Source organism: Xenopus laevis, chromosome 3S (assembly GCF_017654675.1).
Source record: "Xenopus laevis strain J_2021 chromosome 3S, Xenopus_laevis_v10.1, whole genome shotgun sequence".
Taxonomy (NCBI): domain Eukaryota; kingdom Metazoa; phylum Chordata; class Amphibia; order Anura; family Pipidae; genus Xenopus; species Xenopus laevis.
The window spans coordinates 93,723,301-93,739,844 of record NC_054376.1 but is presented as its reverse complement, the minus strand read 5'-3'; the positions used below and the strand labels follow the sequence as shown (position 1 = coordinate 93,739,844).

Genomic DNA, 16,544 nt, shown 5'->3' with positions numbered 1-16,544 from the left:
TCTGATTACAATTTGATTGGCATTATGTGATGTGAATAAATGAAAAACCAATAAAATAAATTTGTGTTGGAATAAAGTCTTTTGTCCAAACTGATACATTTCTGTTAAAAAGTCTTAGAGGGAGTTCTATAGCCTAATTGTTCCCGAAGTTGGTTGGATATAGATAGGTAATAACTGCTAATTGTCACACACTGCACAATCTAAAGTGGGGACTTAAACGCTAATTATTCATTCATGGGGAAAACAGCCTGCCTATTAATATATTTTTGTTGCCGATCTTACAATCTAAATTGAGCGCAACAAGGTGACTCTTAAATGTGCAAAGGCGCTACTTTAAAATCTCGCAGGAGCAATTGAGACTGCAAAGTGGATAAAACAATCTCCCTTAGATTCCCAGCAACTGTGATTAATACAAACTTAGTCTCTAATGAACATCACTTTTTAACAACCTGGGAAATCTATATCCAACCAACTCTGGGAACAATTAGGCTATATAACTGCCTCCAAGACTTTTTAACAGAAATTTATCAGTTTGGACAAAAGACTTTATTCCAACACAAATTAATTTTATTGGGTTTTTCATGAATTCATTTATTTACATAACATAATGCTAATCAAATTGTAATTAGATGAATTTATTATACATTGAAAAGTTGATTCAATTATTATACATTGATTGTCATAAACTATGAACTGATATATATATATATATGAACTGCTGGTTGGTGATCAATTGGAACGACTTTTACACTTTTTTAATACAATCTAATGAACTATAAGTCAGTTATTTCTGACTAAGTAGACTCTTTTTGAATTGAAATAGAGTACACAGCCATTTCTTTAATAAAATCAATTCAAAATACTGCATTGTTTCTGAAGTAATCAAGTTTGTCTTCACTATTCCTCTCTCAGCATCTGTTTCTCTTCATTCTGTCTTCATGCAGGAGTTGGGTGTCAGATATTCATTGACAGTTAGATCCAATATATCTTATAGGGTGGCTCCCTTTCCTAGCAGATGTACAGTATTAGAGCTCATTCAAATAACTGATTCCAGTACAAACAAAATATAACAAATAATTGCACAAATTCTGCATGTAGAGGGATATGATGTCTGGTGATTTTAATAGAGTGAGCTCTAATACATCTTTTAGACAAAAGGAGCCCCCCTATAAGATATATTGGATCTAACTGTCAATGACTACCTGACACCCAACTGGGTGCATGGTAAAAATGTTAGCTCTTACTTTTAACTTTCTCTTCCTGATCTCTCTCTCTCTCTCTCTCTCTCTCTCTCTCTCTCTCTCTCTCTCTCTCTCTCTCTCCTCTCTCTCTCATTTGGAAATGTGTTCTATTCATTTGGAAATGTGTTTCTTTGGTAAGGTCACTAAGAAGATCTTTGACTAGGGATGGGTGATTTGTTCACTGAGTTGTTGGCCTGATACATCAAACCTGCCCAATACATACTGTATCTGGTTAAGGATTAACACTATATGGGAGGGACACTTTGGTCCTATATAGATGCCAATGGTTATGAGATAATGAAATGTTGTTGTAGCTCCTCTTGACTTTATTTTTTTTAAAAATAAAATTTATAACTGTTCTCCATTTGGCTGGTTGGTCATTTTGGACCTATCCAGTCAGGAACCATCATAAGCAGCTAGCATATGGCCAACTTTATGCTGATTGTGTGTCATTACTACTGATGAGCAAAATAATTAGTTTTGTTTTGTTGCAAACCCCAGAGACTCCAAAATAATGTAAAAGAAAAGTTGCACGAAAAAAGGCCTATTGACTTCAATGCGCTTTGCAAATTTTCATAATTTCAGAAATTTTTGGCGAAGCAATTGGACAGATTCACACTGCCATTATGTGGTTTTACACGTGTTTCTGCATCTTTTATAATTCTTTATACAGATCTGGCATGTTTACACAGCACTTTACAGACATTTAATAAAGTACGCTTCTACTACACCACTGTCTGTTCCCTGGGGGAGAATTTTAATATGGGATTATCTTCTTTTTAACAAGAGTCAGAAGACGAATGACGAACCTCACCCTTTAAGTGTCAGGAAAACCGTTCATGCATTTAAAAAACATTTCCCACTATACAGATGTTTTAGCCTAGAAAAAAAACACATAAACTAGACTGAAAGTATAACAAACCCATTTTGGCCATGATTGTAGGTGGGTTGAAGAGAATTGTGAAGGTACTTCTTCTGAGCAGAGGAAAATTTTTGTTAAAATAGTCAGCCATGTACTTATGAATTTCTTATTATTTTCCATATTCCTTCTATATGTCATTGATTAAAGGTTGGCAGGGCTGGAAACTGACTCATAATTAGCTCGGTATTATTGCATAATGAGTGGAGTAGATACTTATAAAATATGTTAGCAATATTTAAAAAAGGACACTTAAAAAATGAGCATCAAAATAAATCAATATTTAAATGATACGCTTATACAGGTATATGCATGTTCATTGCAAGTCAAAATCACAAACAAGGCAAATTATCAATAAAAACCTCTTTAAGGGCTATGGCACTCAACTCAAGTCAAAACACCCAGTACCTGCCAGAGATTGAATCAGAGGTGTAATATTGTATGCATTTCTGGGAAATATGCACCCAGTCATAGTATTTCTTATATTTACGGACAAGTACTAATATGTCAATTAGGGATAAGTGCGCATTTCAGTTAGGAATTTAGCCGAGTTTCACTGAGAAAAAAGACCACAGACGCTAATGGATAGTTAAAAAAATGTTTACAAAAAGGTTGCATACTTTGAAAAATTGTAGTGCAAAAAAGCTCTCTAGCCATCACTAAGGCCAATATAATAATAAAAACAGCAAAATACAGAATATGTGACTTTACAGTCTTTCATGCAACAGAATAAAAACAGACATATATCAAAATATCAAATTATATAAAATTGTGTAAAAAAAGTAGTGGTCACGCTGGTCCAGCACTGGCTGATGATTTGACTGACGACTAATTAATATACTTTAGGCATCAGGACTTCCAGAAGGGATGCAAGAATGCATACCAACTGGAGCATAAGTGGCACCATAAAAAGACCACTTACAGTCTTACACCAATGGATGCTGACAGTTTATTGTGGTCATGGATAGTCTCTCCTGTGCATGAGTTCTTGGCCTGTCCTGAATTCCATTTCCTGCCTGCCCTAATCTGTTGCCTGAAAACACACAGAGGTTATAAAACCTTTTGTGTCATGTCCGGTGCTATGCTGGAGGACCCACGCCTGCCACAAGGGTCATGAACATATGCAAAAAGAGTACCAGCAGCACCTTCAAGTAGATGAAGTGTTGTAAATGTTTTTTCAGTAAGGCAACATTTCTGGCCCTCAAGTTTCTTCAGCTGATAAGGGTCTGAAACAATTTCTTTATTAGCTAATAAATAGCCTTAAAGGAGAAACAAACCCTTAATAAAAAACCCTACCCCCCTACCCTACATAGACCCCCCTTCCCCCCAGCCTAGGTGCCCCCCCAGGCAAATGCCCCTAACTCTTTCCTTACCCCTCGGTGCAGATTCAGGCACCATCTTCAGCCAATTCGGTAATCTTTGGAATGAGACCGGCGCTTCGTCAACTTTTGTGAGTTTTGGCGCTTGCGCAGCTGTTGCGAAACAGAAAATTGCTCCATCTGCACATGCACCACTTCGTTGGTCTCATTCTGAAGATTACCAAAGAGAAGAAAAAGTGCCTGTGAACTCCACTGGACAGAGTCTGCACGGAGGGGTAAGTAAAGAGTTAGGGGCATAAGCCAGGCGGTCCACCTAGGCTGGGGGGTCTATGTAGAGTAGGGCGTTAAGGTTTTTTTTAATTAAGGGTTTGTTTCTCCTTTAAGGGCCTGCAATGTTGGCTTTCTTGTATGTGTTTGGGCTGAATTAACTTTTGCAACACTTCCACTATTACAATGTGCTGCTGGTACTCTTTTGTATATAGATACCTCCCTCAGCTGCCTATATAAAAATGAGGCCCTGCCTGTGAGTCTGCCAGGACTCAGCTTTACCTTGTTACCTGCCTACCGTCTGTGAACTGTCTGTGCCTCAGTTAAGTGTATTGTTTGCTTCACACTTGCCATCCTGTCTCTTTTCCAGAATCCCAGCTCAGCTTCAGCCTCCTTTTTGGTCTTTACATCAAAAACAATCAACAGTGGCCCCTGAGATATTGCTGTGGCCCCTGGTCCAAATGGCAAACAATTGAGGGTTATGTAGTAAAAGGCACTAAGTTTGCCCAGGAGCAGTAACCCATAGCAAGCAATCAGCAGCTAGCATTTACTGGTTACCTGTTTAAAAGCAAAAATCATATCAGTTGCTATGGGTTACTGCAACTTAGTGGCTTTTATTACATATGAGAGAAAGTAAGGAAACAGATAAAGCCCACAAGAATGTATTTATAGAAATGTAAATGGAGAGGCAGTAATAGTGGAAAGAGACTGACATTCTATTTTACAGAATCTGAATGAATAATAACGAATATAACAAACACGCAGCAAACTCTGTATCAAGGCTGCAGTTATTTTAAAGGTGTCACATCACATATATCACTTACAGTAAATGCCTAATATAGAGCTGTGTATATTTTAACACAGTCCTTTTTCCCCATTCAAAGAGCTGATCTGATATTTCTGCATTTCTTCCACCGTTTGCACATGTATTATTCTAATTGGTCTAACATAGGGGCATTAATGTACAAAATAATCTTTTTTCCAATCATCTCCTTCAAATTACCCTTTCCCTTTCATGCTAATGGCATCTACTACATTGACCCCTATTATTTTTGTCATACTTATGAAGCTTACTTTTGTATTTTGTATGAACTATTGCAATATAATAATTATAGAGAAGAGAAATGATAAAGGAATGACAATTTGAGTTTCTTACATTTGCACTAATGTTACTTTATAAACAGCATAGGCATACATAGACACGCAAAACAAAATATATCAATGGAACCTCTCTGATAAGGTGACTATTGCCTACTTTTTATTTAATGTAGAAAGGTGTAATTCAATGGCTATCATGCCAGTAGGATCTTCCATGGCAACAAGAACATGTCTTTGGTCAAATATATTGGAATTTTTCTATTCAAACTTGAAATTCAAATTCAGTTTATAGCATGGGAATGCTTTTTTGCTTTGCTGTTGCTTCTAAAGCACCATTATACCTGCTTCATTATACCTGCTTCTTTGAGCCTGCTAATTACATGTGATATTCATGTTTTTGCTAAAAATCCTGCCAAAGTGCGTTTCCATTCTAAAAACATGTCCTAAATTTACTATATGTTGAAAATTCCAGTGGGTACAATAACTAAACCTACTACAAAGAAAAATGTACTCATATGAAAATGTGTAATATATGAATAAAGCCTACATTTATCATCTTGATTAAAGAACAAGTGTGCATTAAATGTATTTTTTCACTTAAAGGAGTTGTTCATCTTCCAAATACCTTTTTCAGTTCAGTTGTTTCCAGATTGTTCACCATATACAAATACTTTATTTCAATTGCTTTCCATATTTTATTTTTTACCATATTCCCAAAATGAAAGTTTAATGTTCATGTCTCTAAATGTTTCAGTCTAGCAGCTCAGTGATCCAGGAGCAGATTCTGAACTGTTACAATTCGCTACATTTAGTTGATACAATTAGTAGACACATTTCTCAGCAGTAGCGGCGGAATATTAGCAACTATTGTATCAATTCTAGCAGTTGTCTTTAATGAAACTCAGGGATTCTGCCAAGCTAACAAATGTATCAACTAAATGTATCAATTTAGAATAGTTAAGTGAGTCGGTGACCCCCCCCCCCCGAACTGCTTTAGGGAGCTAGCACACAGGCAGATTCGGGGAGATTTAGTCGCCCCGAACTGCCTTCCCCATGCTATAATGAGAAAACACCATCGCCAATGCACTCATGGCGCTTCGATATTGGCGCTGGCACTTTCTCATTATAGCAAGCGGAAGGCAGGGGGAAGGCAGTTCGGGGACATTCTTGCCCCACAGAAGAGGCGATTAGTCGCCAGGCGACTAAATCCCCCCGAATCTGCCCGTGTGCTAAAGCCCTTAGAAGGTGAAAAATGAAACTTTACACTTCAATATCAGAAAAACAGTCACAAGTAGAAAATAGAAAGTCATTGTAAAAAAAGTCTTTATTTCTGGTGATCTATCTCAAACCAACTGAACTGAAAAAAGTTTTGGAGGTGAACAACCCCTTTAATTTCAAAACAGCAATGCAGTAAAACAAATAGGGTATTCAAAACTATATAATTCCTTAATAGCTCACCAGATAGGTGACTTGGTTTGGGTGCTCATGCCCCGCACCCTCCGCTTGACATTGTTTATCAAAATGATACAAATGTAAGGGTCACTCGCCACTCCTGCTCGGTGGCCCAGGTGCAGCGCCCCGAACCCTCAGAAAGGGGAGACATTAATCCATCAACACCAGCAAATGGCGCACACTCCATTGGACTTCAGGCAGATAATGCCTATGATTACATGTGGGAACACAAAACGCGTTAGGACTAAACATGTTTGTGTTAATAAAAGCTATTTGAATTATTACCGCTGCCTGAAGTCTCGTTGAGTGTGTGCCATTTGCTGGTCTTTATACCTTTAGTCTACTAAAAGATCATGTAAACCTTAAATAAACTCAATAGGCTGGTTTTACTTCCAATAAGGATTAATTATATCTTAGTTTGGATCAAGTACAAGGTACTGTTTTATTATTACAAAGAAAAAGGAAATAATTTTTAAAAATCTGGATTATTTGGATAAAATGGAGTCTATAGGAGACAGCTTTTCCACAATTCGGAGCTTTCTGAAAAACGGGTTTCCGGATAATGGATCCCATGCCTGTACAGGTATAGGATCCTTTATCCAGAAACCCGATATCCAGAAAGCTCCAAATTGCAGAATGGCTGTCTCCCATAGACTCCATTTTATCCAAATAATCCAAATTTTTAAAAATGATTTCCTTTTTCTCTGTAATAATAAAACAGTGGCTTGTACTTGATCCCAACTAAGATATAATTAATCCTTATTGGAAGCAAACCCAGCCTATTGGGTTTATTTAATGTTTAAATTAATTTCTAGTAGACTTAAGGTATGAAGACCCAAATTACGGAAAGATCCGTTATCCGGAAAACCCCAGGTCCCGAGCATTCTGGATAACAGGTCCCATACCAGGCCTGGTCTGAGAATTAAAATAGGCCCTGTCATTTCAGGTACACGGAGGCCCACTCAGCCAACACAGAGGCCCAAACAGCCCACTCAATAGTGACTTTCTATGGCACCTTATAGCAGCCCCTCTGGCATTTGCCAGAACCCACAGATTGCCAGTCCATACCTGTACTTACAAAGGTCTGTGTGGTTGACAGTCTTATACTATGAAGGGGTCAACAGCCCCCTTGTAAGTCCTCTTCTAAGAAATTTACATAAGCAACAAAATTAGAGCCATTTATTACATATGGTATTATGTTATGAACTCTTATATGACTATTTTGTTCCCTGAAGAAAACTTTTAAGTTACTATAAAACACAAAATATTTTATTTTATGAAGAAAAAATGTAAAACAAAAGAACAAGGAGCAATAACATTACATTCACAGTAGTGCTACAGACACTGTCATTGTGATACACTGGTATTATCTTAAATTCCGCATTTCAAAACAAAACAAGGAACTGAATATCTGGCCTTGTAAAGGATTAGTATAACAAACAAGGGAAAGTTGTGCTCACCACTAATTTCTAAAACCATTAGGCGGGGGTGCAATGAGGTTGTGACCACAAAATACATATAGTCAAATACAAGAGTCCTCTGCACTCAACCCATTATCAATATATTTAAGACAGAGACATTTTGTGCATACTGCTACTAAAAAATGCCTTACTCTTTAAACAAAACAGGGATTGTTTGTCCATATATTGCAATATATTTAAGATGGCCAACTACGTCAAAGTCGTGTATGTGTCTACTTGTAAAGGATTAGCACTGTAGTACATTGTAGCTACTGCCAAATGAACTATTTCAGCTTTTTGAAAAATACTTTCAGATATTTTCATATTATGTTAAAATACCTAGGATGCATCTGCAAAGCTTTTGTTGAGACCTTTTTTCTCTAAGCATATAAAACTGTAGAAACGGCTAAACAGAGACAATTGTAAATGGTAGTTCACCTTAAAATTACCTTCAATTACAGGTTGTAGTAGTCAATTTGCAATTAGTCTTTATTTTTTTAAATTATTTTAGTTTTTTTTCGTCCAGCGCTATGGTTTAGCATTTAAAGTGCAACCTACTTGCCTGGGCTTAAGGTGGCCATAGACACATAGATATTATCGTACAAAACAAAGTTTTGTGTGATATTAAATGCGTGTATGGCAGGAGACGAGCCAACTGGTGTTGGCTCATTGATCAGCCAGGTCGGAAAATTTAAATGTGCCCGAAAGTCTAAGTGACCAGGTGTGTTAGCTTGAAAAAGAGCCGGGGAACAGCTTGAAACGTTTCTGTATCTGGTCTGTGCCATGTTTAAATAAAGGCATTTTTACTTCAACAAAAGGTGCTGTTCTTCACTTCGTTGGATATGTGCCGAACATCGGCCAGGTTTTACTGCTGTATTATCAGATACAGGTAGAATTCTATTGTTTCTACCTGTTTATCTGAGGAGTCAGCTCTTAAGTGTCTGTATTTAAAACAAACAATCTTTCCTTCGACAAATAGTTGCAGGAAAGATTGCAATTGGTACGTTTTTGGATACTGTCTCCTTAGCAACCAACTAGGAGTTGGCAAGCCAGAATGGAAGATGGATACAGTCATAACATATAACATATCACATAACATATCACATAACGTTTCACAATAACACCAACATTTACACCTCAAAGTCAATGTGTTTTTTCTCTGCAGAAACCAAGGTAAACAAGCTTTTCAGTTTCAATCACAAAAAAAGCAGAATTGGAATGCCATAAACCATAACCATGCTTAGAACAGGTCAATCTGTAACATAATAAAAGGTATTTAAACTTCCCAACAATAGCTAACAACAAGAAAGCCATACTAAGGGCTGTAATGGAAATTAAATTAGCCTTAGCCATTCAGGACACATACAGCAAAGTCATTCTTACCACAATTAAAGCAAACAAATCATTACATGAAGCTGAGTATGAGTAATAGGTGACGTGTATTTGGCATTGATTATGCCAGGGAAGGAACCAGTAATGCACGATAGGGTGGTTGTCATTGATTATTTCAGCAAGGATAACCATTAGAGGAAGGGGTTTCCCTCTATTTAAACGAGAGGGAAATATCAGCTCAGGGTGACATTGGTGGATTCAGACATTGGTGGGTGTCAGGACTGGAGCGCTGGGGATTAAGAAAGAAATATATGTGGGGGCACCAGCAGAAAAAGCCTGGTGAGGTTTACTCTAACATGATTAAAATAGAGGAAGGGGGGGCTGTTGTGGCTGCCTATAGAAACAATGTGAAAGCAATCTGCATGAGTCACCGAAGCTGAATGAGTGGCACAGTACAAAATAAAAATACTGTATAGATTATCATTGTCATACCCAGCTTTGTTTGCGGTATTAGTGCACAGAAGGCAGGCTGTGTCTCTATACATCTATATAATTCTGCAGCACATTTATCCCTTCACCCACCCTGTCAGCTTAACCGATTAGGACTTGCAATGTCCTAATGAGATTTACCAGCAGGCCAATGGGGAATGATGGTGGCAACAAGATTCCAGGCGCTGCTTCAAATTTGACACGTGCAACTTGGAAATGCACTGTTCGCTCATGCGGAAAAGAAATAAACACATCTTCAGAAATATACAGATGGAAAGTATCAGGTCATAAGACAGTGTAACCTATAAACCATGTGAATCTATAATATGGATAGATGCCTGGAAAATTCTTGATAAGGGGTCTTTCTGTAATTTGGACAACCGCGGGTTACTAAAAACATTACACAGGATTGCCCTGTGACCGATGGAGTGCAGTTTAGTCACCATATGTCATTAAATATGTCATTAAAGGCACTTAAAGTTTTTGCCCAGGAGCAGTAACCCATAGCAACCAATAAGATGCTTGCTTTTAAACAGGTGACCAGTAAATGCTACCTGCTGATTGGTTGCTATGGGTTACTGCTCCTGGGCAAAACTTAGTGCCTTTTATTTAAAAAAAAAAATATAAACCTCTTTGGTCTTTTTTATTACAAAGAAAATTGAAATTTAAGGACGTAAAACTGTTTTGCTGTCTTTCTAGATAATGGGTTTGCCATAGGTGCTTTACGGTACATGATGAAAGAGTTCTCAGGCCTTTAGTGATGCTAATGACTAATAGCAGAGGCCAATTGTCCAATCAGTGACCAGCATGTAACGGCTGAGGCGCGTGTATCACCTGGGGATTCGGGGGGGGGGGGAGAGAAGACTGGCAGGGCTGCAACATGAGCAGCAATGCGATAGGTGTCAGAGAAAACACGATGTGTGAATCCCCTACTCCAAGCCATGTGGTGCTTCCTTTACACGCACATTCACATATTACAGCGTCCACAAGAATAAATAAACACAAAGAGCTCCCCCACCCCAGTCAACTTACCCCCGACACCCCTGCAGTTCATACAAGTCACGATACAAACCGGTGAGCACTAGAAAGCTCTGCAATGCCGGGGATGCTCTACGCCCCTCCCCATCAAATCCTTTCCTAAGCGGTCCCGTTATCCCCCTGTACCCGCCGCCATCCTTACCTTACTGGGTACCGAAGCAGGCGCCGGACTGTTCCACTGTGCAGGTGTGGGGGTGCGGAGGGGCTGAAGAGGCGAGGGCTTGAGGGCTGCTGTGTTGTTGCCAATGACGAGGTGCGCACATGTTCCGCTGCTGATGTATAAGAAGAAGAATGGGTGGGAGGGGATTTCGTCTGGCGAGCCTCCCCTGTGCAAGTTCCTGCAAGCTCCATGCCTGACGCTGGACCAAGGGAGTGGCTCCTTCAGCTCCTGCAGTCACATAATTGTTACAATGCTGAGAAAATGGCATGGACTCCATGGAGTGAAATGAGTGTGAAGCTGCAGGCCATGCCAGGTACAGAGAGGTAGGCCTTGCCAGGAACACAGCGTCTCTCCTTCAGTCAGTTATCATCTGAGGGCGTGTATAGTACATGCTTGCACTCAATGGGACAAAACTACCATCTCTCAGACAATCATATTAGTGTGGTCATGATTAAGGGCAGGCACAAGTGCAATGCACTCTAGGGATGCACTGAAGCCAGGATTCGGCCTTTATCACCAGGATTCGGCTGAATTCTTCTGCCCAGCTGAACCAAATCATCATCATTATCATCATCTATTTATATAGCGCTGTCAAGATACTCAGTGCTTTACTGCAGTTATAGCAAACGGAATAAATGGTGGATAACAAACAAGGATTACCGAGTACAATAGTTTTAGAAGGACCTAGAGATTAGAGTTTACGAACTAAAAGGTTAGGGTACAATTGAGACATTAGGATTATATAAACATTTTGTCATTTTTGATACAGCAATGATTAATTAAGGTACATCAAATAAGCCTCTTTAAACAGATGGGTCTTTAAGGAGCGCTTGAAAGTTTGGAAAGAAGGAGAAAGTCTGACAGCTTGTGGCAGAGAGTTCCAGAGAAAAGCAGAAGCCCGAGAGAAGTCTTGTAGACGAGAATGGGCAGAAGTGATCAGAGGAGAAGTGAGGCGAAGATCAGAAGCAGAGTGTAGGTTTCGTGAAGGAGTGTATTTGGAGATTAGAGATGAAATATAGGGAGGGGTTTCATTATTAAGGGCCTTGAATGTGAGTGTAAGTAATTTGAATTTGATTCGAGAAGAGATTGGGAGCCAGTGAAGGGACATACATATGGGAGCAGCTGATGTTGAGCGGCGAGCTACATGAATGAGTCTAGCTGCCGCGTTTAGAACAGATTGGAGTTGTGAAAGGTGACTTGTTGGAATACCTGTGAGGAGTAAGTTGCAGTAATCAAGGCGGGAGATGATGAGAGACTGAATCAGTGTTTTAGTTGATTCTGAACTGAGATATGGTCGTATTCGAGCAATGTTGCGCAGTTGAATACGGCAAGATTTTGCAAGTGTTTGAATGTTTGAACCAAATCCTAATTAGCATATGCAAATTAGGGCAGGGAGGGAATTTGCGTGACTTTTTGACACAAAACAAGGAAGGAAGTTGGCTAAGGATTTGGGGGTTTGGCCGAATCCAAAATAGTGGATTCGGTGCATCTCTAATGCACACCCACATAGATATTGCTCCACAACCCTGTGCACAAGAGCAGGAGGTAAGTTCATTTGAAGCAACGTAGGGGGTTCTTCACAGTCAGGACAGTGAGGTTGTGGAATGCACTGCCGGGTGATGTTGTGATGGCTGATTCAGTTAATGCCTTTAAGAATGGCTTGGATGATTTTTTGGACAGACATAATATCAAAGGCTATTGTGATACTAAGCTCTATAGTTAGTATAGATATGGGTATATAGAATTTATGTGAATATATGGAGGGGTGTGTGTATGGATGCTGGGTTTTCATTTGGAGGGGTTGGACTTGATGGACTTTGACTTTTTTCAACCCGATTTAACTATGCAACTATGTACATGGCTCCTGTATTCAGCGGATCTAGTGCCACTGAACGGCCTGTATGTAATTTTAGCTGCTGAAAAAAATAAAGCCCCAGTGACAACCCGTCTTCTATGTGAAAGGCCCATATAGTAGGTGCATTGTTGGCAAAAACTTCTATTTTTTTTTCTTTTGTGCTTTGATCATCTTTAATGAATTAGTCCATTTGTCTTGCATGAACACTTTGAGGCAAACCCAGAACTAAAATGTGCCAACAATTAGTGGAAAACGATCCCAAACCAAACCTGCAAATATCCATCTCCCTTTTACATTTTTATTAAAAGGGTGGTTCACCTTTAAAGGAGAAGGAAACTCTGTAGAAAAAAACCCGTATCCCCCACCCCACGTAGACCCTCCTCCCCCCAGGCTAACTGCCTCCCCCCCCCCGAGGAAATGCCCCATACTTTATACTTACCCCTCGTCGCAGATTCTGGCAGCAGACTTCACGGCATCCATCTTCCGAGTCCTTGGTAATCTGACTGGGAGATCGGCATTCTCCGTCAATTTCGGTAAAGTATGGGGCATTTCCCCAGGGGGCAGTTAGTCTGGGGGAGGAGGGTCTATGTGGGGTGGGGGGGGTACCAGGTTTTTTTTATAGGGTTTCCTTCTCCTTTAAGTTAACTAGTATACTATAGAATGACCAACTTTTCAGTTGACCATCGTTATTTATTTTTAGTTTCATTATTTGCCTTCTTCTTCTGACTTTTTCCGACTCAAATTGGGGCACTGACTCCATCAAAAAACAAATGCTCTATTTACACATTAGCCATCCATTTGGCCTGTTGGCTAATAGTTCACCCCAACAGCCAGTATATGCCCACCTTGAAAGATAAGGTTTATGATTCCCGAAATTACTAAGACTTCTTTCTATTCCGATAAAAAGGAAACAATTTGCAGCTCCAGTACTGGCATTGTTGATGTGAAAATGGCTATTACTTCGAATGGTTATAGCCAGGAACAGGAAGGCTTTTCGAGGGTTGTACAGGCCAGAAATGAAATCCTGGTCTAAATTCCTGAGCTGAAATTACATGCTGTATAGGTAAGTTGACTGGTCCCAAATTGTGGCCTGCACTTACATACAAGGCACAATATAACGCTTTTATAATATACAGATTATATAAAAAATGAACATATTATTTTTAATTTTAAATGCTTACAAGCATAAATAATTTGGCAGATCAACCTATTCTTTTGTAGTTTGCAACTGTTTTCTAACGCTCTAACCTTATAAATCAATCAGTATTTCATATTCCCTATAATATTAATTCTTATTAGGGGCATGGAACATATTTAATGACCCTGTCTGGCACTGTACTAACGCGTTGAATGCATGTCAGTTTACATATTTAATACTCTTATCCAAATGCCTAAGTAGCGTCAGTCTGGTTTAATTGGTGCCTAGCTTAAAATTCCTTTGGGATTTCTATGTTGCTAGACTCTATATATCTGTCTTTGTACTTAAAAAAGCCAAGATAGAACATTCTTACGACCATGAATGTTAAATACTATTCTTAAACTTGAAATATATTTAAATAATGGCAGCCAGGGTCTCTAAGACCTTTTTACCTGAAATGTGATACTTTGGTCGGAATTACTACTATACAGTACATGTTCAGAAAGGAATAGAGTTGATGTTTTGAAAATATTATTTCATAATTAAATTCTATGGATGTACAGTATTTCCTTTTAATTAATGCTAACATTACTCTAGCAAAGCTATGTAACCTATGCATTGTTTCTTTTTTGTTTCAATTCAGTTGGAAGCATGCCAGCAGTTCATCCAACCGGACCATTGTATTTATTGAACTTAGCCATGATCAATTAAAACACCAGTGTTTCAGGTCCTGATTCAGATTTAGCTTTTAACCACTGTCTAAGAATAGCATTGCCTAGAAGCTATTGCTTGTGCCAAAATTAGCCCTATATCAACTTATGTCCGAATTGTCTGAAGTCAAGGTTGCCACACAGTAATCAATACATACATTATTGACTATGCATTATTAACTATAGCAATGACAAGATGGACCAAAAAAAGTCTAGATTCCTAGTGCTGAATATGCAATAAAAGTCCCATTTACTCTGTAATACTTAATCTGTGGATTACTGGCAAAAATTATCACTTGTGTATATAGTTATTACTATTTATGTTTTTGGGCTCTTATTATGTGATACTGGTTTCTGCGTTGCTTTTGCTATTGGGTTTCAGGTTCTTCTGATGCACAAAATGTGAGCTTATGTGAAGACGCCTGCCAGTCAAAACCAAGTACAAACCACAAACTGTTTAACAGGGGATGTCACAACCCCCCCCCCCAACACATTGTGGAATAGAAATTACACGGGTTGTAATGCTTAACTAAAGTTAGTAGGACTAAAATAGTAAAAAAATAACTGGCTCATATACACTGGGGGCATATGGAGGGGTTGACCTTTTTGAACTTGACTTTTGCCACCCCAAATTAACTATGTAAATGAACTATGTGTACAAATATGTAGATATTCAAGCAGCTTAGCTGTATATACAGTACAGTATTCTACAACTGAACCTAGAGCCCAATCTCTAAAATAAATTTGGCACAGGTGAAATACACATCTGGTGTTAGTCACAATCACGAAACTGTAGTAAGGAAATGGAAAATGAATAGTTTATGTGAAAGAAGGGAAGAGAGAAAGGAAAATACAAATAGAGAAGAACAGAAGTGAAATAACAGGAAAAAATAAAAATTGGAAAAGAAGCTTTGGAAATAGTGAATAGTGTTGTAGCGTAGGGGCCCTACTGAGCACCAAAGAAAGGGCTGAGCAATAGACATCTAAAAACCTCTGCTAGTGAAATATATGTGTTTCTCCCTGAACAGAGGGTGGGTTTCTGACTTATTATTTTATTGAAAACACCTCTTTAGTTGGAAACACTCCTTTGTCCCCTAACTTTTTTTTTGAGAACATAACCCTACTCTTATAATGGATAAATCACACTCCGCTTTATTTTATTTCATTGATTCACCTAAATAACTGTTATTATACCCAAAGTTTCCTAACAGGTATTTATGGGGAAATCTGTGAAAAATGTTAAGGGCATATATGATTTAGCTATTGTTAGAGCAATTTAGAGTAGAATTGTTTTCTAAAAAAAACAAATACAAACAACATTTGTGATATTTAATTATTTATAAAGAAAAACATTAAAAAATAGGAAACACTGCACAATAATGCATCAACTTTATGACATGATTAAACAGAAATGGAGCAGTTGATCAAATGTGATGGAGCACAAGGGCTGCATTTTAGAAAGTTGCACAATTCACCTGTTTCCATGAGAGACAGATGGTTTTCTTTGAAATAAATGACATGCTGCAAGGCCTGAAAAATGCCAGCAGATTCAAATTTACATGGACCATTAACTTATGTTTATGCACATTTAAAAGGATTGCTCACATTTAAATTAACTTTTTATTTAGGAAAAAGACTGGGTATGAACAGGCAAATAACGTGTTTCAATGAAGCTCGAAATGTAACATAATGTTCACAACACACACTTGGAATATTAAAATAATTAGAAGGTCTTGTGGTGCTATGTTAATCTCCTAGGGCCACTTGGCAGCATAAATGCATTTTATGGAAATGCAAGTAGAAAGTATTGGTTACAGTGAAATTAATTCATGACTCTGAAACCAAAGGCAAGGAGACCCATACAAAATCATATTTACTACAGTAAGAGTTACTACAGGATACAAAGTTTTTGCCTGAGGCATTCAGGAATTATTTTTCTAGCAACAATAATGTAATAGAACTGCCTTACTCAGTTTTGGTCTCCATCACTTAAACAGGACACTATTGTATTAGAGAGGGTACAGAGAAGGGCAACTAAGTTGGTAAAAGGTATTGAAAATCTTAGC

The 16,544-nt window shown here is 38.4% G+C and overlaps 1 protein-coding gene across 1 annotated transcript in view; it reads right to left on the bottom strand.

Moving 5' to 3' along the window:
- The window catches only part of slc6a15.S (solute carrier family 6 (neutral amino acid transporter), member 15 S homeolog), a 47,049-nt gene extending 35,734 nt beyond the window's left edge, over nucleotides 1–11,315 (bottom strand). The window contains exon 1 of the mRNA XM_018256031.2: nucleotides 10,758–11,315. The gene's annotated coding sequence lies outside the window, so the exon portion shown is untranslated. The remainder of the gene's footprint in view (nucleotides 1–10,757) is intronic.
- Nucleotides 11,316–16,544: the final 5,229 nt, after the last annotated feature.